Source organism: Balaenoptera physalus (assembly GCF_965194825.1).
Source record: "Balaenoptera physalus genome assembly, chromosome: 1".
NCBI classification, from domain to species: domain Eukaryota; kingdom Metazoa; phylum Chordata; class Mammalia; order Artiodactyla; family Balaenopteridae; genus Balaenoptera; species Balaenoptera physalus.
The window spans coordinates 177,623,277-177,646,466 of record NC_138882.1 but is presented as its reverse complement, the minus strand read 5'-3'; the positions used below and the strand labels follow the sequence as shown (position 1 = coordinate 177,646,466).

General features: G+C 45.4%; 1 long non-coding RNA gene and 1 pseudogene across 2 annotated transcripts; one reads left to right on the top strand and one right to left on the bottom strand.

The window, feature by feature from the left end:
• Positions 1 to 596: 596 nt before the first annotated feature.
• Positions 597 to 1,677, bottom strand: LOC309658477 (RNA transcription, translation and transport factor protein pseudogene; annotated as a pseudogene). The gene is made up of 2 exons: positions 1,673 to 1,677; positions 597 to 1,321 (listed from the first exon to the last, which is right to left on the bottom strand). The product of its transcript is annotated as an RNA transcription, translation and transport factor protein pseudogene (transcript).
• A 10,891-nt stretch (positions 1,678 to 12,568) lies between these two features.
• LOC309646153 lies at positions 12,569 to 23,089 on the top strand. The gene is made up of 3 exons (XR_014255193.1): positions 12,569 to 16,220; positions 17,413 to 17,612; positions 20,105 to 23,089. It is a non-coding gene; the product is annotated as an uncharacterized lncRNA (long non-coding RNA).
• The last annotated feature ends 101 nt before the right edge of the window (positions 23,090 to 23,190 follow it).

The window sequence follows — 23,190 nt, the reverse complement described above, 5'->3', positions numbered from 1 at the left end:
GGTTTGCCACTTACTCACTGTGTGCTCTTGGGTAAAGCACTTAATAATATCTGAGCTTAAATTTTCTTAGATGTAAAATGGGATGGTAATAGTAACCACCTTGGAGAATAGTTACTGGCGTTCGACAGTCATTCAGCTAAAAAGTGAACAGAAGAAAATAATTATAAATTGATATATGTTCTATGAAGAGTTTGAGATAGAATGAAGGAGAACTATGATGGGAAGGGGGTTAGGGAATGAGGTGCCATTTAAGCTAAGACCTGAAGGAAGAGAAGGATGAAATGAGATAAAGCAGGTGGAAGCACTCAGTATGTGGCAGTGATGGCTGTTACTGTCAGCATTTCTCCCTGGCTCTGAGGCTTCCTGTACGTCTTCAGTGTCCACATACATGACCCGTTCCACACCCATCCTGTTAGTTCTCTTTTCTTTTCCCCACTTCCTAGGACTTTATTAAAGAAAAAGCAATGATGGTAAATCTCTAGACCATCATCCATTTTCTGGGGTTTCTCCTCTGAAAATGTGACATTTGATTTCCAAACATATGCCAGAGTGTACGTGGTTCCCAATTGTACTAAGCAGGGTGAGAAGCTGAAATCCTACAGTGTTCGTCCTCCAACTTTCCCCAGCCTGTGGTCTGTCTTTGGATCAGCAAGAATCGTCTGAACAGCCACTCTGGCTGCATTCATTTTTGTCTGCAGCTCTCTGAGCTCTTCTATATGCAACAGAATTTGAGTAGCTTCATGGAGAACTGCATTTCCTGTGTCCAAACCAAGAATATGTTTGTCTAAAGCAACAGGCAAGCCTTCTTTTGTTCGATTTCCTCCAGCAACTGCATCCTGTTCAGGAGCTCCTGGACCATAATGAGAATTGCCTTAATCGTTACCACGTAATCACTGTGACGCTGAACCCAAAGGAGGTTAGCAAAGCCTTTACCCCAGGCTTCCTAGCAGGATTATTTACATCCAAATTGATCATTGGCTCTGCATTTTTCGTTGCACTGTCTGCATGTTTTGCACCATCAAGTCCCAAGTCTTTGTATTTTTCAGCATTACCTCCATAGTCAAGTCTAACAGCTAAACCAAGAAGCCAGTCAACTGCTACTTGGCGATCTTGAAAAAACAGTTCATGGCACTGAGATACCTTTCAAAGAACTTGGGTCAGTCACTGCTGTGAACGTTTCTTAAATTATTTCTGTCTTTAATCTCATAGTGTCTGGTTTTCTGGTCTTCAAGCCAAACAATTGTTTCTAAATTCTGTTTCATCCTTGCTCTGTAGTTGGCAGGATTGCGGTGGTCCCAGCTTCTGGCTGTGGTCCCCCAGGCTTCAGCCAGGAGAGGAGCGGGGAAGAGGAGTGGGTGATTCAGGCACCAGCAACGTAGTGAGAGCAGCCTGTTGGTTCTTTGACCTCCTCAACTCCAGTGACCTTCCCCTCTGTTCCACCTTAGGTAAACCCACCATAATGGCCACAGCCTGGACCTTGCATCATCATTTCTTAAATCTGGGACCACACCCTCTCATCCTTCCACATTTTTTTAACACAGTTGCTCCCACAATACCTGTTCTTCAAATTTGTTAAAACTGCCAAGCCCCTGGCCTCTCCGTTGTCTCCCTTTCTATTCAGTTCTAAGGTTCTAAGTTCCTTTCCTGCCCAGGAAAGACCGAATGCCTTTACCACATCTTTGCCAATCACTCCTCTTTTGCCCCACCGTCCTGTTATACCTGGATGCTGTTGGTGTTTGTGCCATAACAAGGTCATGGTCTCTCTCTCAACTGGGACTTCACTGTTGCCTGGCAATCTTTCTGTACCTTCCTGATCAGCTTTCTCTTTTATACTTTATTTTTTATTTATTATATAAATAAATAAAATTTATTTATTTTTTAAATAAATAAAATAAAATAATTTTATTTATTTATTATATAAATAAATAAATATATTTATTTTTAACATCTTTATTGGAGTATAATTGCTTTACAATGGTGTGTTAGTTTCTGCTTTATAACAAAGGGAATCAGCTATACATGTATATATATCCCCATATCTCCTCCCTCTTGCATCTCCCTCCTACCATCTTATCCCACCCTCACTATCCCACCCTTCTAGGTGGTCACTAAGCACCGAGCTGATCTCCCTGTGCTATACGGCTGCTTCCCAAAAATATGGAATCCTTCACGAATCTGCTTCCCCAAAATATGGAACGCTTCACAAATTTGAGTGTCATCCTTGCGCAGGGGCCATGCTAATCTTCTCTGTATCGTTCCAATTTTAGTATATGTGCTGCTGAAGCGAGCACCTCTTTCATACTTTAAACCTTCTTCATTCTCCTCAAATGTCTTCCCTATAGAATAGAAGGGGATATAGAATCTTTCATGTGTTACTCTCTTGTTGTCCTGCCAACCCACAGCTGTATAGCAGAGGCTGCCAGAACTCTGCCCATGTCACCTTGGATTCCTTCATTGTCTGGGGGCACACCAGCACCCCCATGTGCCTTCACTCCCCACAGCCAGCACCTCTGTCTCTTGTCTGAGGACTGCCCTCAGGCTGCCTGAATCACTCTGCCCGCACAGAAAACCTGAGGTGGCCGGGAATTGTCATCCTCCCCACCTCCACCCACAAAGGGCAGCTCTTAACCTTTGACTGACGGGTTCGGGAGTATAAATACCCCCACAAACTTGCCCCATGACTGGGATGACTCCGAGGTGTGAGAGCTCCCCGGGGGGATGAACCCAAGTCAGGGTGTTCTTCATGGCACTTTGCTGTCATGGCATTTTTGCTTGGCCCCCTTCCCTTCCTGTTTTCTTTTTCCGCTTCCCTTCAGGTTATTCCTGAGAATGCTTCCTAATAGGTCACAGCCCAGGAATCCTCATCTCACCTGCATCTGGCTTTTCCTCCTTCTTCTCATGGAGGAAGAGATGCCTTCCCTTTAATATGTCCCCAGGTATTAGCCCTCGCTTCCCTTCCTTACCCTTCCGAGGTAGGAGGTAGATGGGCTCCTGGGCTGGAGAGCTAGTGTTTGTCAAGTGGACTAAAAGTGAAGCTTTGTTTTCCCCCAGACACTCCAAGGACAAAGCTAGCGGCAGAAGCTGAGCTCTGCTGGAATAAAGAAGTAAGATGACCACTGCTGAGGTCAGGGAAACTTCCCTGACTGCACAGGAGCAGAAAGACTCCTTGGGGGTCAAAAAGGAGGGGCCGCCATCCCATAATAAGGGTGGACATACCGTCACAGGCCTCTGCTGTGGGATCCGTCTTAGCGAAAAGTTGAGCACACATGTTGGGGAGGATCCTGGGCCCAGTCAGGTGTGAAAAAAGAAACAAGATGATTGGCCAAAGGTAAACCAAGACCCAGAAGGACTGCGCTATACAAGCGATTTAAATCACCTCTTTCCTGCGCTCCTCCTCATTAGGAAGGACGCCCACACCCTTTCTCTCTGGGCGTGTATTTCAGCCTTGCTTCAGTCTTAAGCTCTTTCTCTGTGTGCTCTCCCACTTGTTGTGCTGTGTCTCTAATAATAAACTTTGTACTCGTTTTTACAGTTTCTGCCTCCTTGAAACATTCTTGCTTTCAAACGGGGACAAGAGCCAGGGCCACTTTACTTCCAGTCTCTAGCCCCTGGTGGTCTAGTGGTTAAGATTCCTGGTTTTCATCCAGGCTACCCAGGTTCAGTTCCTGGGCAGGGAACTAATATCTCTCTTTGGGACCGCTCACTGCTGTCTCGAAGTCCTAGGTCAAGGTGTGGTGGTGTTGGTTCCTTCTGAGGCCTGTGAAGAAAAAACCCGTTCCCTCCCTCTCTCCTAGCTTCTAATGGTTTGCTGGCAATCTTTGATGTTCCTTGGTTTGCTGCCTTTATCTTTCCATGGCATTCTCTCTGTGTCCAAATTTCCCCTTTTTAGAGGGACACCAGTCATGTCGGATTAGGGCCAATTCTCATGATCTCTTTTTAACTTGATTACCTCTGGAAAGACCCTATCTCCAAATAAAGGCACATTCTGAGGTAATGGAGAGGAGGATATCAACATATAAATTTTGGTGAGACACAATTCAAACCATAATACCACACCACCTCTGTGCTCCCAAGCCCAGGCAGCTCTCCCAAACTATAGATATGCATAGCCATGATCTACCAGATTGCTCCACTTGAGTGCCCCACAGAGCTATGTTTTCTGGATTCTCAGTACTTTTTGCTCTGTTTGGGGGAATTTCCAGCCTCATCAGTCCCTTTTCCTCAGAAAGGTGTTTCCCAGTCTCTTTTGTGGTCAGGCTTAGGCCTGTGAGCTATTCTCCACCAATGGGACTCGCCCATATGAAACTTTGATTCAGAATGGCACAATCTGAGGAAGGAGGCTTGGCGTGGAAACCATTTTCCTGGCAGTGGCAGAGGTGAATTGCTTTCAGGGATACAGCGTTTTCAAGTCGAGCTGAGCTCTTGATGCACAAGTGATAGTATTACTGGTGTAGCGGTGGTTATAATCAAATGGAGATTCTGGTCGAAATGCAGATGGCGGCATTAGCACATCATGGTGGCAAGTGCAGTAGCAGAAGCAGCAGTTTCTTCATCAGGCCAGGTTTTCGGTTTTCGATCCTTTTCTTGGAAGCTTAATCTTGAGCCAGTTTCTTCAGTTTCACACAGATTCTGTGGGCTATTGAGATTATTTTAAATACATTTATTTTCTCTGTAATCAGCCAGGATCAGCTTCTGTTGCTTACAATTAAGAACCCTGATGCATGTAGACTTTCGTATTTTAAGGTGGTTTCTGGAAGTCACAGGCCCTAATCTGTGGAATTGACGGAGTGGAGGAGAATAGTAGTTAATGAGGTCCCAACAGCTGCAGCCTGGAAAGCTGGTGAGCTTTGTTATGCAGTGGCATTCAATCAAACTGGTTTTTGCTACACACTGGGACAGAGTCATGCCAATCAGGGCTAGAGGAAATGGTAGAAAACATTTAGAAGGTTGCTGTGTACTGATTTCCTGCCCATTTTGGCAAAGTCCTCCAAAAGACATTTTCCATTAAGAAGTATCTGCCAGTTCAAGGGAGTAGGTCTACCAGCAAAGAGGGCATTGGGCATTTCCTTCTCCACTCCAGCCCTCCCCCATCTTTAATTTTGGATTGCCTCAAGACAAAGACCTTTAAGTGAGAAGTAGGTTGGCAGAATACAGAGGTAAAAAATCATGTCTTCAGACTTAAATCTGTAGGGAGGCAGAATTGTATCTCTATTCTCACAGGGTCTCTGGCTGGGCCTGAGAATTAAATTGACTAAGATTAATAGGAGAAAAGCATATGGATTTTTATGTGGACATTTCCCATAGGAAAATGAAGATGCCCCCCCTTGACCTCCCCCCTCCCCCGCCAAAGCCGAAAGGCCCAAGTGTTTATAAACTTAGTTGAACAAAGAGGAGCAACTGTGGAAAAGTAAAACATATGGGGAGACCAAGGTAGGATGGGTTGTTTTAAAAAGGTCTGTCTGTTTGTATAGAGTTCTCCTGCTTCCACCCCCCATCTCTGGTGGTAAGAATGTTTCTTTCCTCCTGGCATCTTGCACTAGGGAGTTATTTATCTCCTGCTTTCAGGAAGAAAAGTGCAGGGGGTAGGGGGTGGGCACAGGTGTTCAGAGTGTCCTTCCTGTACCTGCTGCTTTTCAAATGTCTTTAGCTCAAAATAATCCTTATGGCAAAGTAGCATATTTGGGGTTGGCATATTCTGCCAATTTTCAGCTCTGGAAAAGAGCTGGGCAAGATCTTTTGATGAGGGTTATTCATAGAACTGAAACAAATAGAGGAAGCCTGCTAAGATCTTGAAGGTTTGGATTATCAAAGAATCCCCCAGGCTGTTCAGTACAGCCTGTGAAACCCCTAAGGCATTGATGGGACCTGATCTACATGAGCAGCAGTGTCTACTGAAGCTTGACAGCCTCCAGGAAGGGTATTCTTCCCAGTGCCCGAATCAGGTGCAGCTGCAGTGATAGGGATAGAGTAGGATAAATAAATAGTTATTTTAACAAAAAATTCCACTAGGGGATTAAAGACAGAGAGAGGAAATTTTAAGGGAGTTTGGGAGACTGTTGTAGGCTAATGACCACTCAAGAAAAGAATCCAGTAACCTAGTAACAATCTACACTACCTTGAAGGAAGACCAGGCACATTCAAGCACCAGGCACACTCAAGCCACAGACCTGAAACACAAGACAATAGATAATGGGGTCTGAATCTTGTTACATGAAGTCAGGGAGTTAATGGTCCTTGAAGAGTAGCATTTCTGCCTGTAGCCAACATAGGAATAGAGGTGAAAGGGGAAAAACACTAAGTGAAAGGAGACATTATACTGAAACCTGAGATGAATTACCAGATTTTAGTATATATTACCACCCTTCTGCTAATATACATATGATTTAAATGGTGTCATGGCAGTCCCGGTTAGACCATATAGGGTTTAAGGAGGAACTAATGATACAAGCCTTGATATCTACACCCAAATGAGGAAGAAGGTGGTCTTCTCCCCCTCCCCACTTTTCTTTTGCTTATAAAGTCCTCTCAGTCCTCGGGGTAGAGCCTTCTTGCCTGCCCGCTTGTATCTCTCACAAGCGTCCCGTGCTAATAAACTTACTCTTTGCCTGCTGCTTTGCCTCTTGCTGAATTCTTTCTGCTCTGAGACAAAGAACCTGAGCTTCAGTAAGTCCAGACACCAGGTGAGTGGTTTCAAGTAAAAGACAGTGGGGGGACTTCCCTGGTGGCACAGTGGTTAAGAATCCGCCTGCCAATTCAGGGGACACGGGTTCAAGCCCTGGTTCGGGAAGATCCCACATGCCGTGGAGCAACTAAGCTCGTGCGCCACAACTACTGAGCCCACGTGCCACAGCTACTGAAGCCCACATGCCTAGAGCCCGTGCTCTGCAACAAAGAGAAGCCACTGCAATGAGAAGCCCGCGCACCGCAACAAAGAGTAGCTTCCGTTCGCGCAACTAGAGAAAGCCAGCGCGCAGCAACAAAGACCCAACGCAGCCAAAGATAAATAAATAAATAAATTTATTAAGAAAAAAAAGACAGTGGGTTCGAGTTCCCTCCTAAGTCAGGGATCGTGGGTTCAAGTCCCAATCTGAGTTTTGACTGGGTTCAAGTGCCATCTGAAAAGTGCCATCTGGTTTCAGTAGGGAATAGCAAACAAGGAGAGTCCTTCCAGAGGCCAGAACGAGGGCTGCTAAGGAGCTAACCAAGGAGTTCCACTGCCAGGACAGTGAATGCTCACTGTTCCTGCCCAGTGGGATTGTATGGGCACCATGGACCAGTGGCCGCTGGGTGTTTGCCATGCTCCGCTCTTCCCAAAGAGGGTTTAAAATGTGATCAATCAATCAGTCACTTGTATAAGTGATCACTTAAGTTATATCTTTCTCTATTTATATCTATATCTACATCTGTATCTGTATCTATAACTCGCTACTGTTGGGGAGAGAAACTAGTCTTTCAGCTTTAAGCTTGTGGATCCTTGCTCAAGGGAAGCAACATCTTGACTCTAAGCCTCTAAAGATCCTGGACTTCACACTGGAGTCGGTGACGAGATGGAACTTTGCAGCTGTGTTCCTTGGGGAGGGATAAGTGCTTTTTATTTATGGGAAGAAGGATGTGTTTGAATGTTGGCTAGCCAAAGGGGTGGACTGTGGCAGAAACTGCTGGTTTTCTACCTCAAATCTACTCTCTCTTTATCTCTTTTTAACAGAGTCCTGATTTTGTTCAGGGTGGCAATGTGCCAGCTAAAAGTACTGTCCACTTCAGTCTCCTTTGCAGGCAGAGGTGGCCAGATGACACACAGGCTTAGGGTTTCTGGGATGTTTTTGCTTTTCTAACAGTTTCCTCCTGTTTTCACCTCCTTCTTCTTCTGCTTGTCTGGAATGTAGTTGCTGGAGCTGGAATAGCCTGTAGGTGACCAGGACACACAGACAGGAGGGTGAAGCCCTACATGGTAATGTTGGCAACTGGAAAGACAGAAGGAGCATGGCTTCCTGATGGCAATGGGGTACAACTGTACCAGCTCTGGACTGCCGTACCTCTGGGCTTGTTATATGGGACAAGGAAACCCCCATAGCCTTGGGGTTGTTTTTTTGCTGCCGAACACATTTTTAAATTGATACACATCCAAAATGAAACTCATCACTTTCTTCCTGAAATCCACTTTCCTTCCTGTGTTCCCTACTTGGTTCCCTTGACCACTATCTACTCAGAAATCAACATGCAACCCTTGACTTCTATCCTTTATTTGCCCCTCCCCCAGTACCTAATACATTTATTAGTTTTATTGATTCAATTTTTAAATCTCTCCCTATTACAAGTTGAATTGTGTCCCCCTAAAAGCTATGTTAAACTCCTGGTCCCCAGAACCTCAGAATGGGACCTTATTTGGAAATAAGGTCGTTGCAGATGTAATTAGTTAAGATGAGATCATGCTGAAGCAGGGTGGGTCCTTAATCCAATGCAACTAGCGTCTATAGAATATGACGTGAAGAGACAAAGACCCACAGGGAGAACACAGAGGCAGAAATAGGAGAGACAGCTGCAAGCCAAGGAACACAAGGATTTATGGCCCCACCAGATGCTAGGGCGAAGGAAGGAGGATTCTACCCAGAGTCTCAGAGGGAGCTCAGCCCTGCTGACACCATGATTTTGGACTTCTAGCTTCCAGAACTGTGAGAGAATACATTTCTGTTATTTAAGCCGCCAGATTTGTGGTACTGAGACAGGCTGGGACCTGGGGCCCTTTGCTGGGGACCTGGGATACTTTTGCTGCAGTGTTGCAATGCTTGCACCTGACACACCTCTCCTTGAGCAACAAAATACAAAGAAACTATATGGGACTAAAAATAACTGCCTGCATGGGCAGTTGGGACAAATTCTGGACCCAAAAGATAACAAAGAGACGGAAAAATCCAAATGCCGCTTTTGAAGAGCCTGGAGAAAAAACAGGGTGTCAGGAGCAAAAGCAGCGCATACCCCCTGCACACAACACCACCTAAGCCACCCCTCTGGCCCGACTTCTGGACGCATCCCTACCCTCACCCCATATAAGAAACAAGCTCTCCACCCCCTCGGTGATGGAGCAAGCAAGGGAACCTGTTGTTTGTTCTCACTCCCCCCTGGGGCAGCAGAGGCGCCAATAAAGCCACGCCTGAATTTCTTGTCTGGCCTCTAGTCAATTTCTATTGCTTGGGGAAGGCCAAGAACCCAGTTCCGTAACAGTACTTTGTTACAGCCGCCTCGGGGTACTTATACACGCCCTAATGCATTCACACTCTACCAAGTCACCAGACTCTTGTTTTGCTGCAAGAGCCTCTGAACTGGTCCCCCAGCTAACAGTGTTGCTTCCTTTCCATTCCTGCCCAACATAACAGCCTGAATGAGCTCTGTAACGTTCAAATTACTCACCTGTTTACACACGTTTCAATGGCTTCCCGGCACTCTAAAGATAAATTCTGAACTCCCTTACCTGATACAAAAGGCCCTGTGTGCCTTTCCAGCATCAGCTAGTCCCATGCTTTTCAGCTACTTTCCATGCCTGCAAAATTCCCCCCAATGTTCCTACCTTGTTTGACCTTTGGGCTTTAATTCCCATTAGATGTCTCTTCTCCCAAGAAGCCTCCTCTTCTCTCCCAACACTGACAGTGCCCCTGGTCTATGCTCCCTTAAAGCCTGGTTCTTCCTTCATCAGAGCATGGATCCCATTTGTTACAATGCTCGCCTGCTTGTCTATCTACCTCCCTAGTCTGCAAGCTCCCGGGAGCAGGGACTGTGTCTTCCCCAGCATGACAGCGTCAGTGACCAGCAGTGACTGCCCCATTTCCGGTGCTCAATATATTGGATTGAGGGGAGCAGAGGGCTGACTGCTTTTATTGTCTTTCCCCTGAGTTTCAGATTTTGAAAGATTTTAACCAGTAAACACAATTTATTCCTTAAGTTAACCTATTGGGTCTTATCAGGGGATTCATGCATGGTTTTCTTTTCTTTCTTTCATTCTTTTTAATATTGAAGATTGCTTGAAGGACTTCTAAACTGTTTTCTTTTTGAGGAATAACTTGGGGGCCTAACAATACTGGTTTTTGAATCTAGTCAATCTCCCTCCATTTAATAGAAAAGGGAACTGAGGCCCCGAGAGGTGAGACGACTTGCCTGAGGTTGAAGTGCGTTAGTAATATCACCAGGTTAAAACTCAAGTTTTCTGACTTCTATCCAGGATTCTCTCTGCTCTTTCACAATAGCTAAGCCAACTGTGTGTTGGTGCAATGTTTAACAACCGGCTCTCTAGGGGAAACAAAAAAGAGCCTCAGTTTAAAGCATTTGTCGGTTTCTGCCGTGTAAATGCTTTCGTCTTGGCTAATTTCAAGCTACCTCTGTGAAGTCACTGAACAGGAGAGTTGGTGCAAGCAGGCTCCAAACTCCACGCTCTCTGCTTTCTTAAAGGTTTGTAGTTGGAGGCTTCAGCCCCTCGGAAAGTGGCCGTTGCCAGAACATGATAAATTCTGGCAATGAAGTGATGTAAACGGCTATAGACGGCTATACGTAAAAGTACGGGGTCCCAAAGGAATGACCTGCTGAAAATATGACAAGATGGGAAACTCATATGAATACAAAGTGCTGTTCATTGTCATGTGTTGGAACCAAAAGCCAGTGATAACCTCTGCAAACACAAGTTAAATGAAATAGAAATACAAGTCCCACCTCCCCTCGGTAGCTTTTCTGATTTATCTCAGGCAGAAATAATTCCTCCTTCCTTAGTAGTTCCCATATATTTATAATCAGTTGCTTTTTTTAGAATTGCCAACAGAATGTATCCAAAGTCCCTAGCTTGGCAAAGAGGCCTTTTACCAAATGAATTTTCAAAGGAGGTGGGGTGGGGCGGCAGGAGGAACACAGGCTGTGGGGCTTGTCAACTCTGGGTTCAACTCCTGTCCCACTACTTAATGCTCTGCGGCCTCAGGCCAGTGTCCTGACCTCAGTTTGTTCATTCTTGGATACATTCCTTGTAAGGTTGACACAGGATGAAACAATATAAAACATGTCAGGTGCCTAACACGCCACCTGGCACATTCAAAGAAGGCAAGCAATACCTGTTCTCTCCTTTGACAGGTTAAACATTTCCTGCCTGTACAAATCATCTGTACATAAAAAAAATTTTTTTTGTAATTAATTAATTAATCTTATTTTTTTGGCTGTGTTGGGTCTTCATTGCTGTGCGCGGGCTTCCTCTAGCTGCGGCAAGGGGGGGCTACTATTCGTTGCGGTTCGCGGGCTTCTCATTGTGGTGGCTTCTCTTGTTGCGGAGCACAGGCTCTAGGTGCGCGGGCTTCGGTAGTTGTGACACACAGGCTTGTAGTTGTGGCTTGCGGGCCTAGAGTGCAGGCTCAGTAGCTGTGGCACACGGGCTTAGTTGCTCTGTGGCATGTGGGATCTTCCCAGATCAGGGCTCGAACCCGTGTCCCCTGCATTGGCAGGCAGATTCTTAACCAATGCGCCACCAGGGAAGTCCTCGTCTGTACATTTTTAAGACCTTGTTTTCCTATGAATTAATTAGTTCATTTGCTCAGTCTCCTAACAAATATTTAGAGAGAGAGAAATGCCTCTGTGCATCAAATCTCTGATTCCATTGTCTTTAATATCTAGTGGTTTTGCAGAACATGGACACAGGTAAGTTCTTGGCCTCGGGTCAGGGTGGCAAGTAAGAACCCAGGAAAGTTGTTTTTAAATGTGGACCAAAGTGCAGAAGGGCGGTAATGAGGAATCTGCTCACGATTAAGCCTCACTAAACGAAGACTCTGTGAGTTGCCGTAGTGGAACCCCACTAAGGGCTGGGCACCTAACTCACAGCCTTAAACCCACTCCTGTAACCCTCCCATTAAGCCCACAGTGGTAGAATTATCCCCATTTTGCTGATGAGAAAGCTGATGTACAGAGAAGTCCATGCTCTGTCATGTTCCCTGTGCACTTCTACTATGTGCCAGGCACTGTTCTAGGCATTGGTGAGAGAGCATAGACAGACGAAAACCCCCGCCCTTGTGGAGCTGACATGAACAAGACAACAAACAAGATGAATAAGTGAAATTATCTCATATGTCAGGTGGTGCTAAGTGCCATGAAGAAAAATAAAGCAGAGCAGGCCTTTGGGTCAGGGGAGGCTGCAGTTTGATGTAAGCTTACCGGGAAAGGTCTCAGGGAGAAGGTGACCTCCGGGCAAAGAAGGGAGGGAGTGGGCCAAGTAGATAACTGGCTCAGATACTTGCCTGAGGTTACTAGGAAGTGTCACTCGGCACTGGAAGGGCTGTTTGTCAGGCTCTAAATCCAGGGCTCTCATTTCATCAGGCCTCTTTTTTCAAAAAGCAGTGCTGCTGTTCTCCAAGCAGGGTGTATGTGTGTGTACAAGTCTGTCTGTCTGTCTGTCTGTGAATGTGTTATATTTCCCTGGGGCTGATCCTGTGGGGGCCTGAGCTTCCCTGACAGCTCTGAGGTCCTCAGGCCTCACATTATTGGTTTTCATGGAAACTTGGCAACTTTCTCCCCCTCCCCCCCCACCCTCCCACCCTTTGCCCTGCACCACATTCCAGTGGCTTTATTTGTGTGCCTTGGAGCCTGGCCAGGGTTGGGCCTGGGACAGGTTGCCATGGTGATCTCCCACTCCTTCCAGATAGAACTTCTCAAGGATGTTGCCTTTGGGCCTGAAATAGTTCAGGCCTGCTCTCCGCCACAGCAGGAAGAGCTGAGTTAGGAAACCCCTTTCAATCAGCTTTTGAACTTGCACAAACCCAACCCTGGGTGAGAAAGACTTCTGGGGGGTGTTCTCCAGGGCACCCCAGATTCGGGATTGGGAATGGTTTTCCTTGGGATACTGGAATAACTACTATCAGTTGTTACATACCAGGTGCTGTATTCAGAGCCTGCCTCTGAGACCTGCAGAAACAGAACAGTTTTTTTAAAAGCTCAACTTTACTGATGAATCTGCATCTAATAAACTGCACCCATTTTAAGTGCACAGTTCAATGAGATTTGACAATGTATATACACTTGGGTAATGACCACTACAATTAAGATATAAAACTTTTCCATCACCCCCCAAAGTTTCTTTCTGCTGCTTTGCAGTTATCCTCCCCCCTCCCAACCCCTGGTCCCAGGCAGCCACTGATCTGCTGTCTGTCACCATGGATTCATTTTGCCTTTTCTAGAAGTTCATGTAAATAGAACCATCTAGTATGTGCACTTTTGTGGCGTGTGTCTTTTGTTCAGCATAACATTTTTGAGATTCATCTGTGTGGTTGCCTGTTTATTCCTTTTTATTGCTGGTGCTATTGTATGGAGTGACTGTAACAGAGAACAAACCTGACTCCATATTGGATCTAGTCCTTTAGCGCTAACCCTTGAGCTCTGTTGCCTGTGCTTAGTCATGCTGGCTCTGCACCTTTGTGAAAGAATGTTGCCTGTAGCCTGAAATATACAGGATAGCCCATCCTCAAGGCTCTGACCTTTAAAGGTGTAACACTTTTCCATTAACATAGACATGAAAAGTTGCAGAACAGAGAATAACATTTGTCTTGTGGGAGGTTTATAGGAACATCGTGACCTGACCTGCAGGGACAGCTGCAGAAACAAAGGATTCCAGCACCAAGAACTTTGCAGCAACCAGCTACCTCCTCCCCCCCACCCTCCCCACCCCCGCCCTCCCCTTTTAGTATACAAGAAGCCTGAATTCTAACTCGGGTAAGCTGGTTCTCTGGGACACTAGACTTCTTGGTCTCCTGGCTTTCTGAGTAAATTCACTCTTCCTTGTCCCAACAACTCGTCTCTTGACTTGCTGGCCTGTTGTGTGGTGAGCAGTACAAGCTTGGACTCCGTAACATGACCACAGCTTGTCCATTCTCTTGTGGATAGACATCTGGGTTGTTTGCCGTCTTCAGTTATTGCAAATAAAGTTATGTACATTTGTGTATAAATCTTGTGTGAACATATACTTTAACCTCTTCTGGGTAACACCGGGAGTGGAATGGCTGGGTCATGTGGTAAATACTGTTTAACTTTAGAAGAAACTGCCACATAGCATGTTTTGAGGTAGCACTGACTGGGTGCAATTGGGTTTTGCTCACAGGGACTAGAACTAGTGATACCGAGCTCCCCTAAAACCGAGTTCCCACGCTGGGTTTATTTTTTAATTAATTAATTAATTAATTTTTAATTTTTTTGGCTGTGTTGGGTCTCGTTTCTGTGCGAGGGCTTTCTCTAGTTGCGGCAAGCGGGGGCCACTCTTCATCGCGGTGCGCGGGCCTCTCACTGTCGCGGCCTCTCTTGTTGCGGAGCACAGGCTCCAGACGCGCAGGCTCAGTAGTTGTGGCTCACGGGCCTGGTTGCTCCGCGGCGTGTGGGATCTTCCCAGACCAGGGCTCGAACCTGTGTCCCCTGCATTGGCAGGCAGATTCTCAACCACTGCGCCACCAGGGAAGCCCCCATGCTGGGTTTATGATTAACCTCTCAGTTCAAAACTGTATTCCCTTTATTATCCCACCCCCTTCCCCTCAGGATTGAGGAGTATCAAAGAAAAGCAGGGATTGAAACTGAGCAGGATTCTGTGGGGCCTTCCCAGGGGCAAAAGCCCCTCTGTGTCCCCCGTTTCTTGATTGTAGAAAAAGGCTTTAGTCTCCTAGGACTTCCCTGAGTTCCAAAGAACAGACTCAAGCAATTACTAATTAGGGAGGTGAGGGAATGCAGAAAAAAAGGAAAAGCAGTCTAGAAACAATAGTTCAGTGGATAAAACAGAGTCCTAGTTCTTCCTCAAGGGATATACATAACTATCTGATGCATATTTTTGAGTTGTTCTTCAGATACTAAGACACCCCCCCCCCCAACACACACACCCCCCCAGATGGAGGATGGTGACTACTTGCTGACCACAATCATGTAGATCCTAGACTGGTTGCCACCAGAAGGTTGATGATTAAGATTCCTGAAACACCATCCTGTTACCTCACCACAAACCAATCAGAAGAAAGTCTGTGAGCTGCAACCCTCACCCCAAATGTGGCCTTTAAAAACCCTCCCCTGAACACCATCTGGGAGTTTAGGTCTTTTGAGCATGAGCTGCCCATTCTCCTTGCTTGTCCTGCAATAAAAGCTGCACTCTCCTTTACTGCAACCCGCTGTCAGTAGATTGACTTCGCTGTACATTGGGTGAGTGGACCCATGTTTGGTTTGGTAACACTACCAATACCTTGTGAGAAGGGTAGAGCAAGGATTTCAAGGTAGCAAGAAGGGAGAGCAGGGTCCTTTATCAGTGAGTAACTTGCCTGCCTATTCAGGGACGTTTCCATAAATACCTACTGGTAGGTAGCTAAGAACAGGTGGGGAAAGAGTCAGGTAGTGAAGTGGCAGCAAGGAAGAATGTTTAAGGGCAGTAGTGTGACTGGGTGAAGGGGGATTGTGGGTACTTTAGAAAGATGTGTGTGTAGTGGGGAGGGGACTCAATCACACGCCCCAAAATCTCAGTACTAAGTCTGGTTTTCAGTGGTTGACAGTTCTCCTTAAGGCAGCTTGCTTTTCTGCCCCATTTTCCACTTCTGAATATCCACTACTGTCCAGGAGAAAGGAAGGCAAAAAGAGGAACACATATTTGCTGTGTCTGCTCTCTCTGGGCAGTAGACATACTTTTCTTATTTAATCCTCCCAAACACTTGGCAAGGTCTATGTTCTTCATCCAGTCTTTGAGACCAAAAGTATTTTAATGAATAGTTGTAGATAATCATCTAAGGAGGGTGTTAGGTGGAGTCAGTGCTCTTCATAAGAAAGGAATAGCTGGACCTGGGGGGTAAGGCTGGAGGGGGATCGGCAGCTAAGAGGGTGAAGAGGGGCTGGAAGATATAAGTGAGAGAGACAGAGAGAGGAACAACTGTAGCAGCTGCTGAAGGGAAAGGAATTTGAAGAAAGAGCTGAAGGCTGTAGAATATGCCACCACAAAATATGACTGTAGGCGTTTAGGCCATGCCACGCCCCAAAGTATGCTGCTTTGATATATCTATTATTTTGAACTGTAGGCATTTGAAAAACAACAAATGCACGGAGAGGCTTTCTCTGAACTCCCCTATCTGCCTAAAGATAAATCCTCCCAAAGGAACACAGATGTCATAAATCCCCTCCCTGGGAATTTCGTTAACAGGGGAAGATTCACTCTTATCCTAGGAGAGGAGACTGGACGTCAATACCACACCCAGGTAACTTTGTCACAAACTATCTTATCTCCCACGTATTCTTCTAAGAGCCCATTCATCTTTCCCCCAAATTACGTACTCTCCCCTAAGACGCCTACATTCCCTTACCTCTTTCCCTATTAACATAGTATTTAATCCCGAATTCTAAAACCACCTCTTTGGGGTGCGCATTTTTCCTGGGTATCTCCCATGTATACATGAGCCATACATGTTAATAAACTTCTGTTTGCTTTTTTCTTTTATGCTTTTCTCTATCTTTTATTACAAGGGTCTCAGCTAAGAACTCATAAGTGTAAAAGGAAAATTTTTTTACCTCCCCTACAAAGTCAAGATTTTGGGGAAGTTTTGCTATGTGATGTGTACTATAATTCCAGGAAAAATACTCATTACTCATCTTTGCCTTCAGAGGTGTGTGTGTGTTTTAATGTGATTATGTTTGAAATTGATTTTAAGTCTTGAGTGGGTTCACAGAGGCTCAGTTACTTGTAAATAACATGTAAATGAAGAAGCAGAATAATTGAATGAGTAATTTGCCCAAGGTCACACAGCTGGATCCAGATTTGAACTGTTTCCTGACTCCAGTGTCCTTTCCCAACCCACTGCCTGGTTTGCTGAGGTTCTAGGAACTTGCCTTGGGTGCCAAGATAAGACACTGTCCTCTGTTTTGTAATTCCCCATTTTTTTTCAGTGATTCCACCTACAGATGGATGGCTGGTCTACATAACTTGTGAAGTAAACCAGAATATGTCAAAATATCCCTTTTTAATGTAAGAATTATTTTGAGCTGAAGGCAATTAAGAAATAGCAAATGCAGGAAAAGCTCTCTATACCTTCCCCATTTCTGCTTAAAGGCAGGATATAAATTTTCCTTTACTATAAGACTCTGGACTCTTATCAGCCCAGAGACAAACGTTACTGCAAACAAATAAACAAACGTTACTCCATTAATTTTCCCCCATGTATTTACTTTCACACAGTTTGTTGCCCTTTGAAGCCTAAAACTTCTTTCTTTTGACCTGCCATTGCTCTACAAATTTATTGTTCTTTGTTGAAGATGCTACATAAGCTACATAAGCCTGAGTTCTAAGTTACCTCCTTAAGTTACTCATCTCTGAGTTTCTCCCATGTTTATATGAAATATACATGTTGACAAAATTCTTTTTGTTTTCTCTTGTTAATCTGTCTTTTGTTACAGAGCCCCAACTGAGGAACTTAATTAAGATAGGTAGAGGAAATATTTTTCCTCCCCTACAGCTGACCTCTGAAATTCACACATGTGGCATTTGAATCACAGAAGACAAAACAATATTTGCCTGCAGAAGTCTGATTAAGAAACTCACATCCCTGAGTCCCAGTTTACAGCTCTGTCCACATGTTGAGCTTCCCCTGCATATGGTATTAGTTTTCTTATTCTCACTGTGTGATGAATATGCTACCTGAACAGAGGGAGAGAAGGTGAAGGAAGGCCTAGGGCTTCAGAACTGGAAGTGGTGTCCAAGATACCTTAGCCTGATTCCCTCATTTTAGAATGAGGGAAGATCTGAAGCCCAGAGGTGGGAAGTGCCACCCCCTCCACCCCTACTCTCAGGTCCTCCCCCATTTATGCCACCAGCATTTACTTATTTTTAAGCCTCCTCTGTGAACTTTTTCAGTCTGTCCCAGTGTGCTCATTCCCCACCCTGCCCCATAAAATTGTCCATTTGCTTCTTTATGCCTTTCCTCTCTCTGCTCAGATTGCTATCAGTGGTCTGTCTGCATGGCTGTCACCGTTAGGCTGGGAGCTTCCTGAGGGCAGGGACAATGTCCAGCTCAATTTTTTGATCCTAATGCCTAGCACAGTGCCTGGTATATAGCCAAGTACTCGATGAATTTCCTTTTATTATAAATGTAATGCACATTTATAAACTCTCAAACATGTGGAAAGTATGCTTCACTCTCCCACAGCTCCTCTCTCCAGCCACCATTCAGTCTCTTTTGTGATCTTCCAGACATTTTCTCTGCATATAGAAAGCATACATAGGTTTACCCATCTTTAAAAACATAACCCTCTTGCTATAGAAATGATTATGTTGTTTATTTCTTTTTCCCAGTACAAATTTAAACAAATAAAGCGATTGTGTCCAAATTCACTTATCTATTTCTGTGTAATTAACCATTCTCAAGCTCAGTGACTTGTAACAACAATCATATGATTTGCTCAGGTTTCTATTTGGGCTGCGCTGGGCAGCATTTCTGCTGGTCTTGGCTGGGACTGCTCATGCAGCTGCAGTCAACTGTTGGCGTTGGTTAGGGCCTCAGCAAGGGTGATTCTCTGCTCTTGGGTCCTCTGTGAGCCTTTACGGGATTCTACTGTCATTTCTATTCTCGAGAATGGGCTAGGGATTGAAGATGGCAGGGAGCAGGGCCCCTTCTCAGCGACACACTAACACTTAAGCTTCCCTGCTCTCCTCCCCAACTCACCTCTCTCCTCTCAATCCTGCAGCTGGAAAAACTGCTTTTACTTTCTTGCACGTTCTTCTGAATTTATTGACACATAAATATTGTGCTTTGAATCTTTCATGACTTAGGTTTTAAAATTCAACAGCCTTTTCCCCTCCCAACCCCCACCCTCTTTTTTTCAAATATGACCTTGGCCATAAATTTCCAAGGTCTATTTTGAAACTAAAAAAACTAAGAATTGACTTTCCGTTTTGCTGCGGTCTCCATGACTTCCTGGAGGGTAAGCTTCAAATGCCCTAGCTGCTTCTTGATGAGGGGAAGGATTCAGGAACAAAAACCACACTGGATAACGCTGTAAAACTCTACCCTCCTGCATGGTTAGAGCTGTTTATTTACATAGCCCTAGGAGCACCAGGGAAAATAGTTTGGACTTTGCTCTCACTTGGGGGTTGAATTTACCTGGGCATGTTTGGTGTCGGGGTGGGAGTAGACTGGGTGGGGGGTTAATGGATCCACATCAGCTCAATTGTAGGTGGAATTGTGTTCCCCAGGAGAAGTGACAATAGGGAAGAAGGAATGTGGCCATGCCAGGCTCAGCTATGGGGCCTTGGACAGGTGTGGACAGTGGCTTCTCCACACAGGGTGATACAGTAGCTGGAACTCTTGCTGGTGGCTCATGGTTACACTGGGGAAGGAAAATGCTCCTGGTGCAAAAGCTGAGAGAGTTGTGGCACCAGAAACCCAAGCAAAGAGAAAGTTGAGTCCTTCCCCTGCCAGCAGGCTGCAGAGTCAGATGTATAAGTGGCATTTGGGGTGGTGCTGTTGGCAGCTTGTGGACAAGAATTGAGGTGGGTGGCGGGAAGGCAGGTAGCAACAGCGAGGTCAGGAGCCCAAGGGTGGGGGTCTGGGTGATGGGTAAGGAGAAATGCAAGAACTCTTGGCACACAGTGACTCCATCCAAACCCCTACACTAAGAGACATGACCAACCCTAGCATGGCTTCTAGCAGCCTAAGGCTGTATCCCTGAGACCTCAGAACCCACTTTTGAGTTCCTTCCTGTCTGGAAAAGCTCAGGGCTGTCAAAAGAATTTACTGTTTGTTTTAGCCAATGCCTGACCTAGGTTTCTGACCTCCCTTTCCTAGAGCGTTTACTGACAAAGGCTTATTCTCCCTCTGTCCCTTTGAGATGTATATGTAACTCCTACAACTCAGGAGTGTCTTTTCCAAGGACCTGGGAGTCATCCCTTTGAAAGGCACTCATCAGGAAGGATAGGGCCTCCAGTCTCCCAGTCTCTCCCCTCCCTACTCCCTCATTCTTCCTTTAAAATGCCCTAGTCACCTCTGCGCAAAGTGCATGGAGCTCAGCAATATCCCTACTGTCGGTAGTTACTGAATAAAATCTGTTTTTGCCCTTTTAACTCATGTCCAGCTTTGTTTATCTTTGACAGTTGCTAAGGAGTTGGCAATGGCCTGGGAAACTCAAAGCTACGGACAGATGAGGGGCGAGTCAGAGGTGTGCCGGTGTCCAGGCCAATGTGACAAGGACCGATGGACCAGTGCCTCGGACAGCATTGGTTTGGGCGGCGTTTGAGGACACAGTGGGGGCTGCAGACGGGGGGCTTTGGTCCAAGAGGGGCAACAAGATGTGCAGTCCTGAGTGGTTGGCTGTCGGCAGAGAGCATGGGAGACACCACCTCCTGGCAGCCCTCAAAGAGATACAAGAGGGGGCCAGGAGCCCCAGAAAGGAGGCAGCTGGCATCCTCCTCCTTCACACGTATCAGTGTTGGACCACAGTCTCTCTGTTGATGGGACCACATTTGTGCACACAAAGCTTAGAAGGAAACCCCTGTGTGTTATTGTGGCAATTCTTGGAGATTCCTGTTCACCCGTGAATCTCTTTATTGGGGACCATTTCTGGAGGTCATGGTCCCTGACCTCTTGACTGAAAGGAATTTTTTCCTTTTTCCCAGCAGGAGGGAAAAGTTCCTCCTGACAGGGGAAAAAATGGTGAAAAGAAAATTCTAGTAAATGGAAAATGATGTGGAAGGGCCCTCTTGTATGTGACAGGTAAGTGAATGGGCCCTCAGGATGAGGTCAGACTTTTGGGAAATTAAGGAAGCCCTATGGCGGTGGGGGTGGGGAAAGAGAGCTGGAAACGGCACAAAGCCGAGAACCCAGGACCCGAAGGCTCCCTGCCTGCCCCATGGGTGACCAAGGGTGATGATTTCAAACCTGAATTTCGAGTGATATTCAATTTTTACATGTGGGCTTAATATTTGCCATAGTATTCGCAGTTAATTATGTTTCCTTCTATATTTTTGTGTTAAGATGAATCATTGTTGTTCCAGATATTTTTCTGAGATAAGTGGAGGGGGGCACATGCGAAGTGAGGCCTGCGGAGGGGGTGGGAGTGGGTCTGGAGAAAAATGATTTTGCTTCCTTTTTTGCATTTGTATGTATACTTGGATAACTTGCCTGTTTGATTAGGACTCATTTGGTTTGGTTTATGAGTCTGCCTTGCTTCCCTGCCGACCCCCCCACCCCACCAGTGTCTTAGAACAAATCTTCGCCTTCCTCCAGGGCAGGTGCCTATATGTTGCAGGAAAATGGGGCACGAGAGGATGGTCATGTCCCCGGTCTCGGGCAGGTGACCGATAGGGATGGGATAGGCTGCCAAGTGAGGGTCCTTGGCTTTGCACAAGGAAGAATTCAAGACCGAGCCATAGTAAAGTGAAAGCAAGTTTATTTAGAGAGGTACACATTCCATAGACAGAATGCGGTCCTTCTCAGAAGGGAGAGTGGTCCCAGGGCATAGGGTCGTTTTGGAAAGTGATAGCGCCCTGAAATATGGGGTTGTTAGTTTTCATGGGCTGGGTAATTTCATAGGCTAACGAGTGGGAGGATTATTCCAACTATTTTGGAGAAGGGGTGGGAATTTCCAGAATTTGGGCCACCGCCCACTTTTGGCCTTTTAGGTCAGCCTCGGAACTGTCATGGCACCTGTTCGTGTGTCACTTAGCTTATACTAATGTATTACAATGAGCGTATAATGAGGCTCAAGGTCTACTGGAAGTCGAATCTTCCGCCATCTTGGGCCTAGTAGGTTCTAACCAGTTTTTGTCGAATCCCTCCTGTCTCATGTGAGGTGATGTTGGCCATACAAAAGCCCTAAAAGGGTTAGGATGCAAACAGAAACATGATTTACTCTTCCCTCTTTCTCCAATCCTCAGGGCTGGGGAATCAATTTAGGGAGACTGCCGCCTCTCAAGGTTTCTTCTCTCTAGGCAGTTGAGGGGAAACCGAGAGCAGTGGAGCTGTTTGGTGGGGGGAGGCCGTCACCAGGAGCCATCCTCTGTCACCTGGGGTTAACTGGGGTGGGGGGGTTGCTCCCAGCCCTGGGGCTCAGCCCCTTCCCTCTCCTTAAGTTCATAAGGGCTGATGTCAATTCGGGCTTAAACTTTAACTCTTTCCACTTCTTACTTCCAGACAAATTAGTTGATCAATAGCTGATTTGATCCTGATCATTTAGCCCCAGATTGAAACTTTTTTCCATGTCATCAGTCTCACTTTTCTTTTTTTTCTTTTCTGCTTAGTTTGGATTGAATAGACACAGCTCTTTTCCTTTATTGCATGCTTTAATTTTTTGTGCTTTAAAACTGTTCCCACGGTGAAAATTCCTTCCAGATGCACCTGTAACTTTCCATTCCTCATTTTCTCACCACTTTCAAAGTAAATGTTATTTCTACATTTGTTACTTTTGTAATTTTGCCTCTTATTAGTGCTTTCAAGATTCTCACGGGCGTTATGCTTATTGGTTACTATGGGGTTGATAATGTGTGAACAATTACTTGGGCACAAGGATGTCAACACAGTTGAGTAATGGACTGTATTGTCCACCATGGCAGGTCTAAAATGACCTTTCACTATAGCCGGTGCCATCTGTTGGTGGAGGGAAGAGTTGACATTCTTTTTTCTGGAGTGTATCTTTTTGTGAATCTATAGACATTGAAATTTAAGTGGAAAAGCTTCTTTATACAAATTCTTCTGTGGCTTTAAAAGTAATTCATTATAGGGGGTGGAGGAGAGATGGATTGGGAGTTTGGGATTAGCAGATGCAAACTATTATATATAGAACAGATAAACCACAAGGTCCTACTGTATAGCATATGGAACTATATTCAATATCCTGTGATACCGTAATGGAAAAGAATATGAAAATGAATGTATATATATATATAACTGAATCACTTTGCTGTACAGCAGAAATTAACAACATTGTAAATCAATTCTACTTCAATAAAATAAAATTTAAAAATAATTCATTATATACAATAGTTGTATTTCCTTGTCAGTGCACCTAGATCTACTTCATTCTCTTTGTTCTGTGTAGTATTCCACGGTATAGGTACACTATAACTTATTAAAAAATTCCCCTGTGGGGGGCTTCCCTGGTGGCGCAGTGGTTGAGAATCTGCCTGCTAATGCAGGGGACACGGGTTCGAGCCCTGGTCTGGGAAGATCCCACATGCCACGG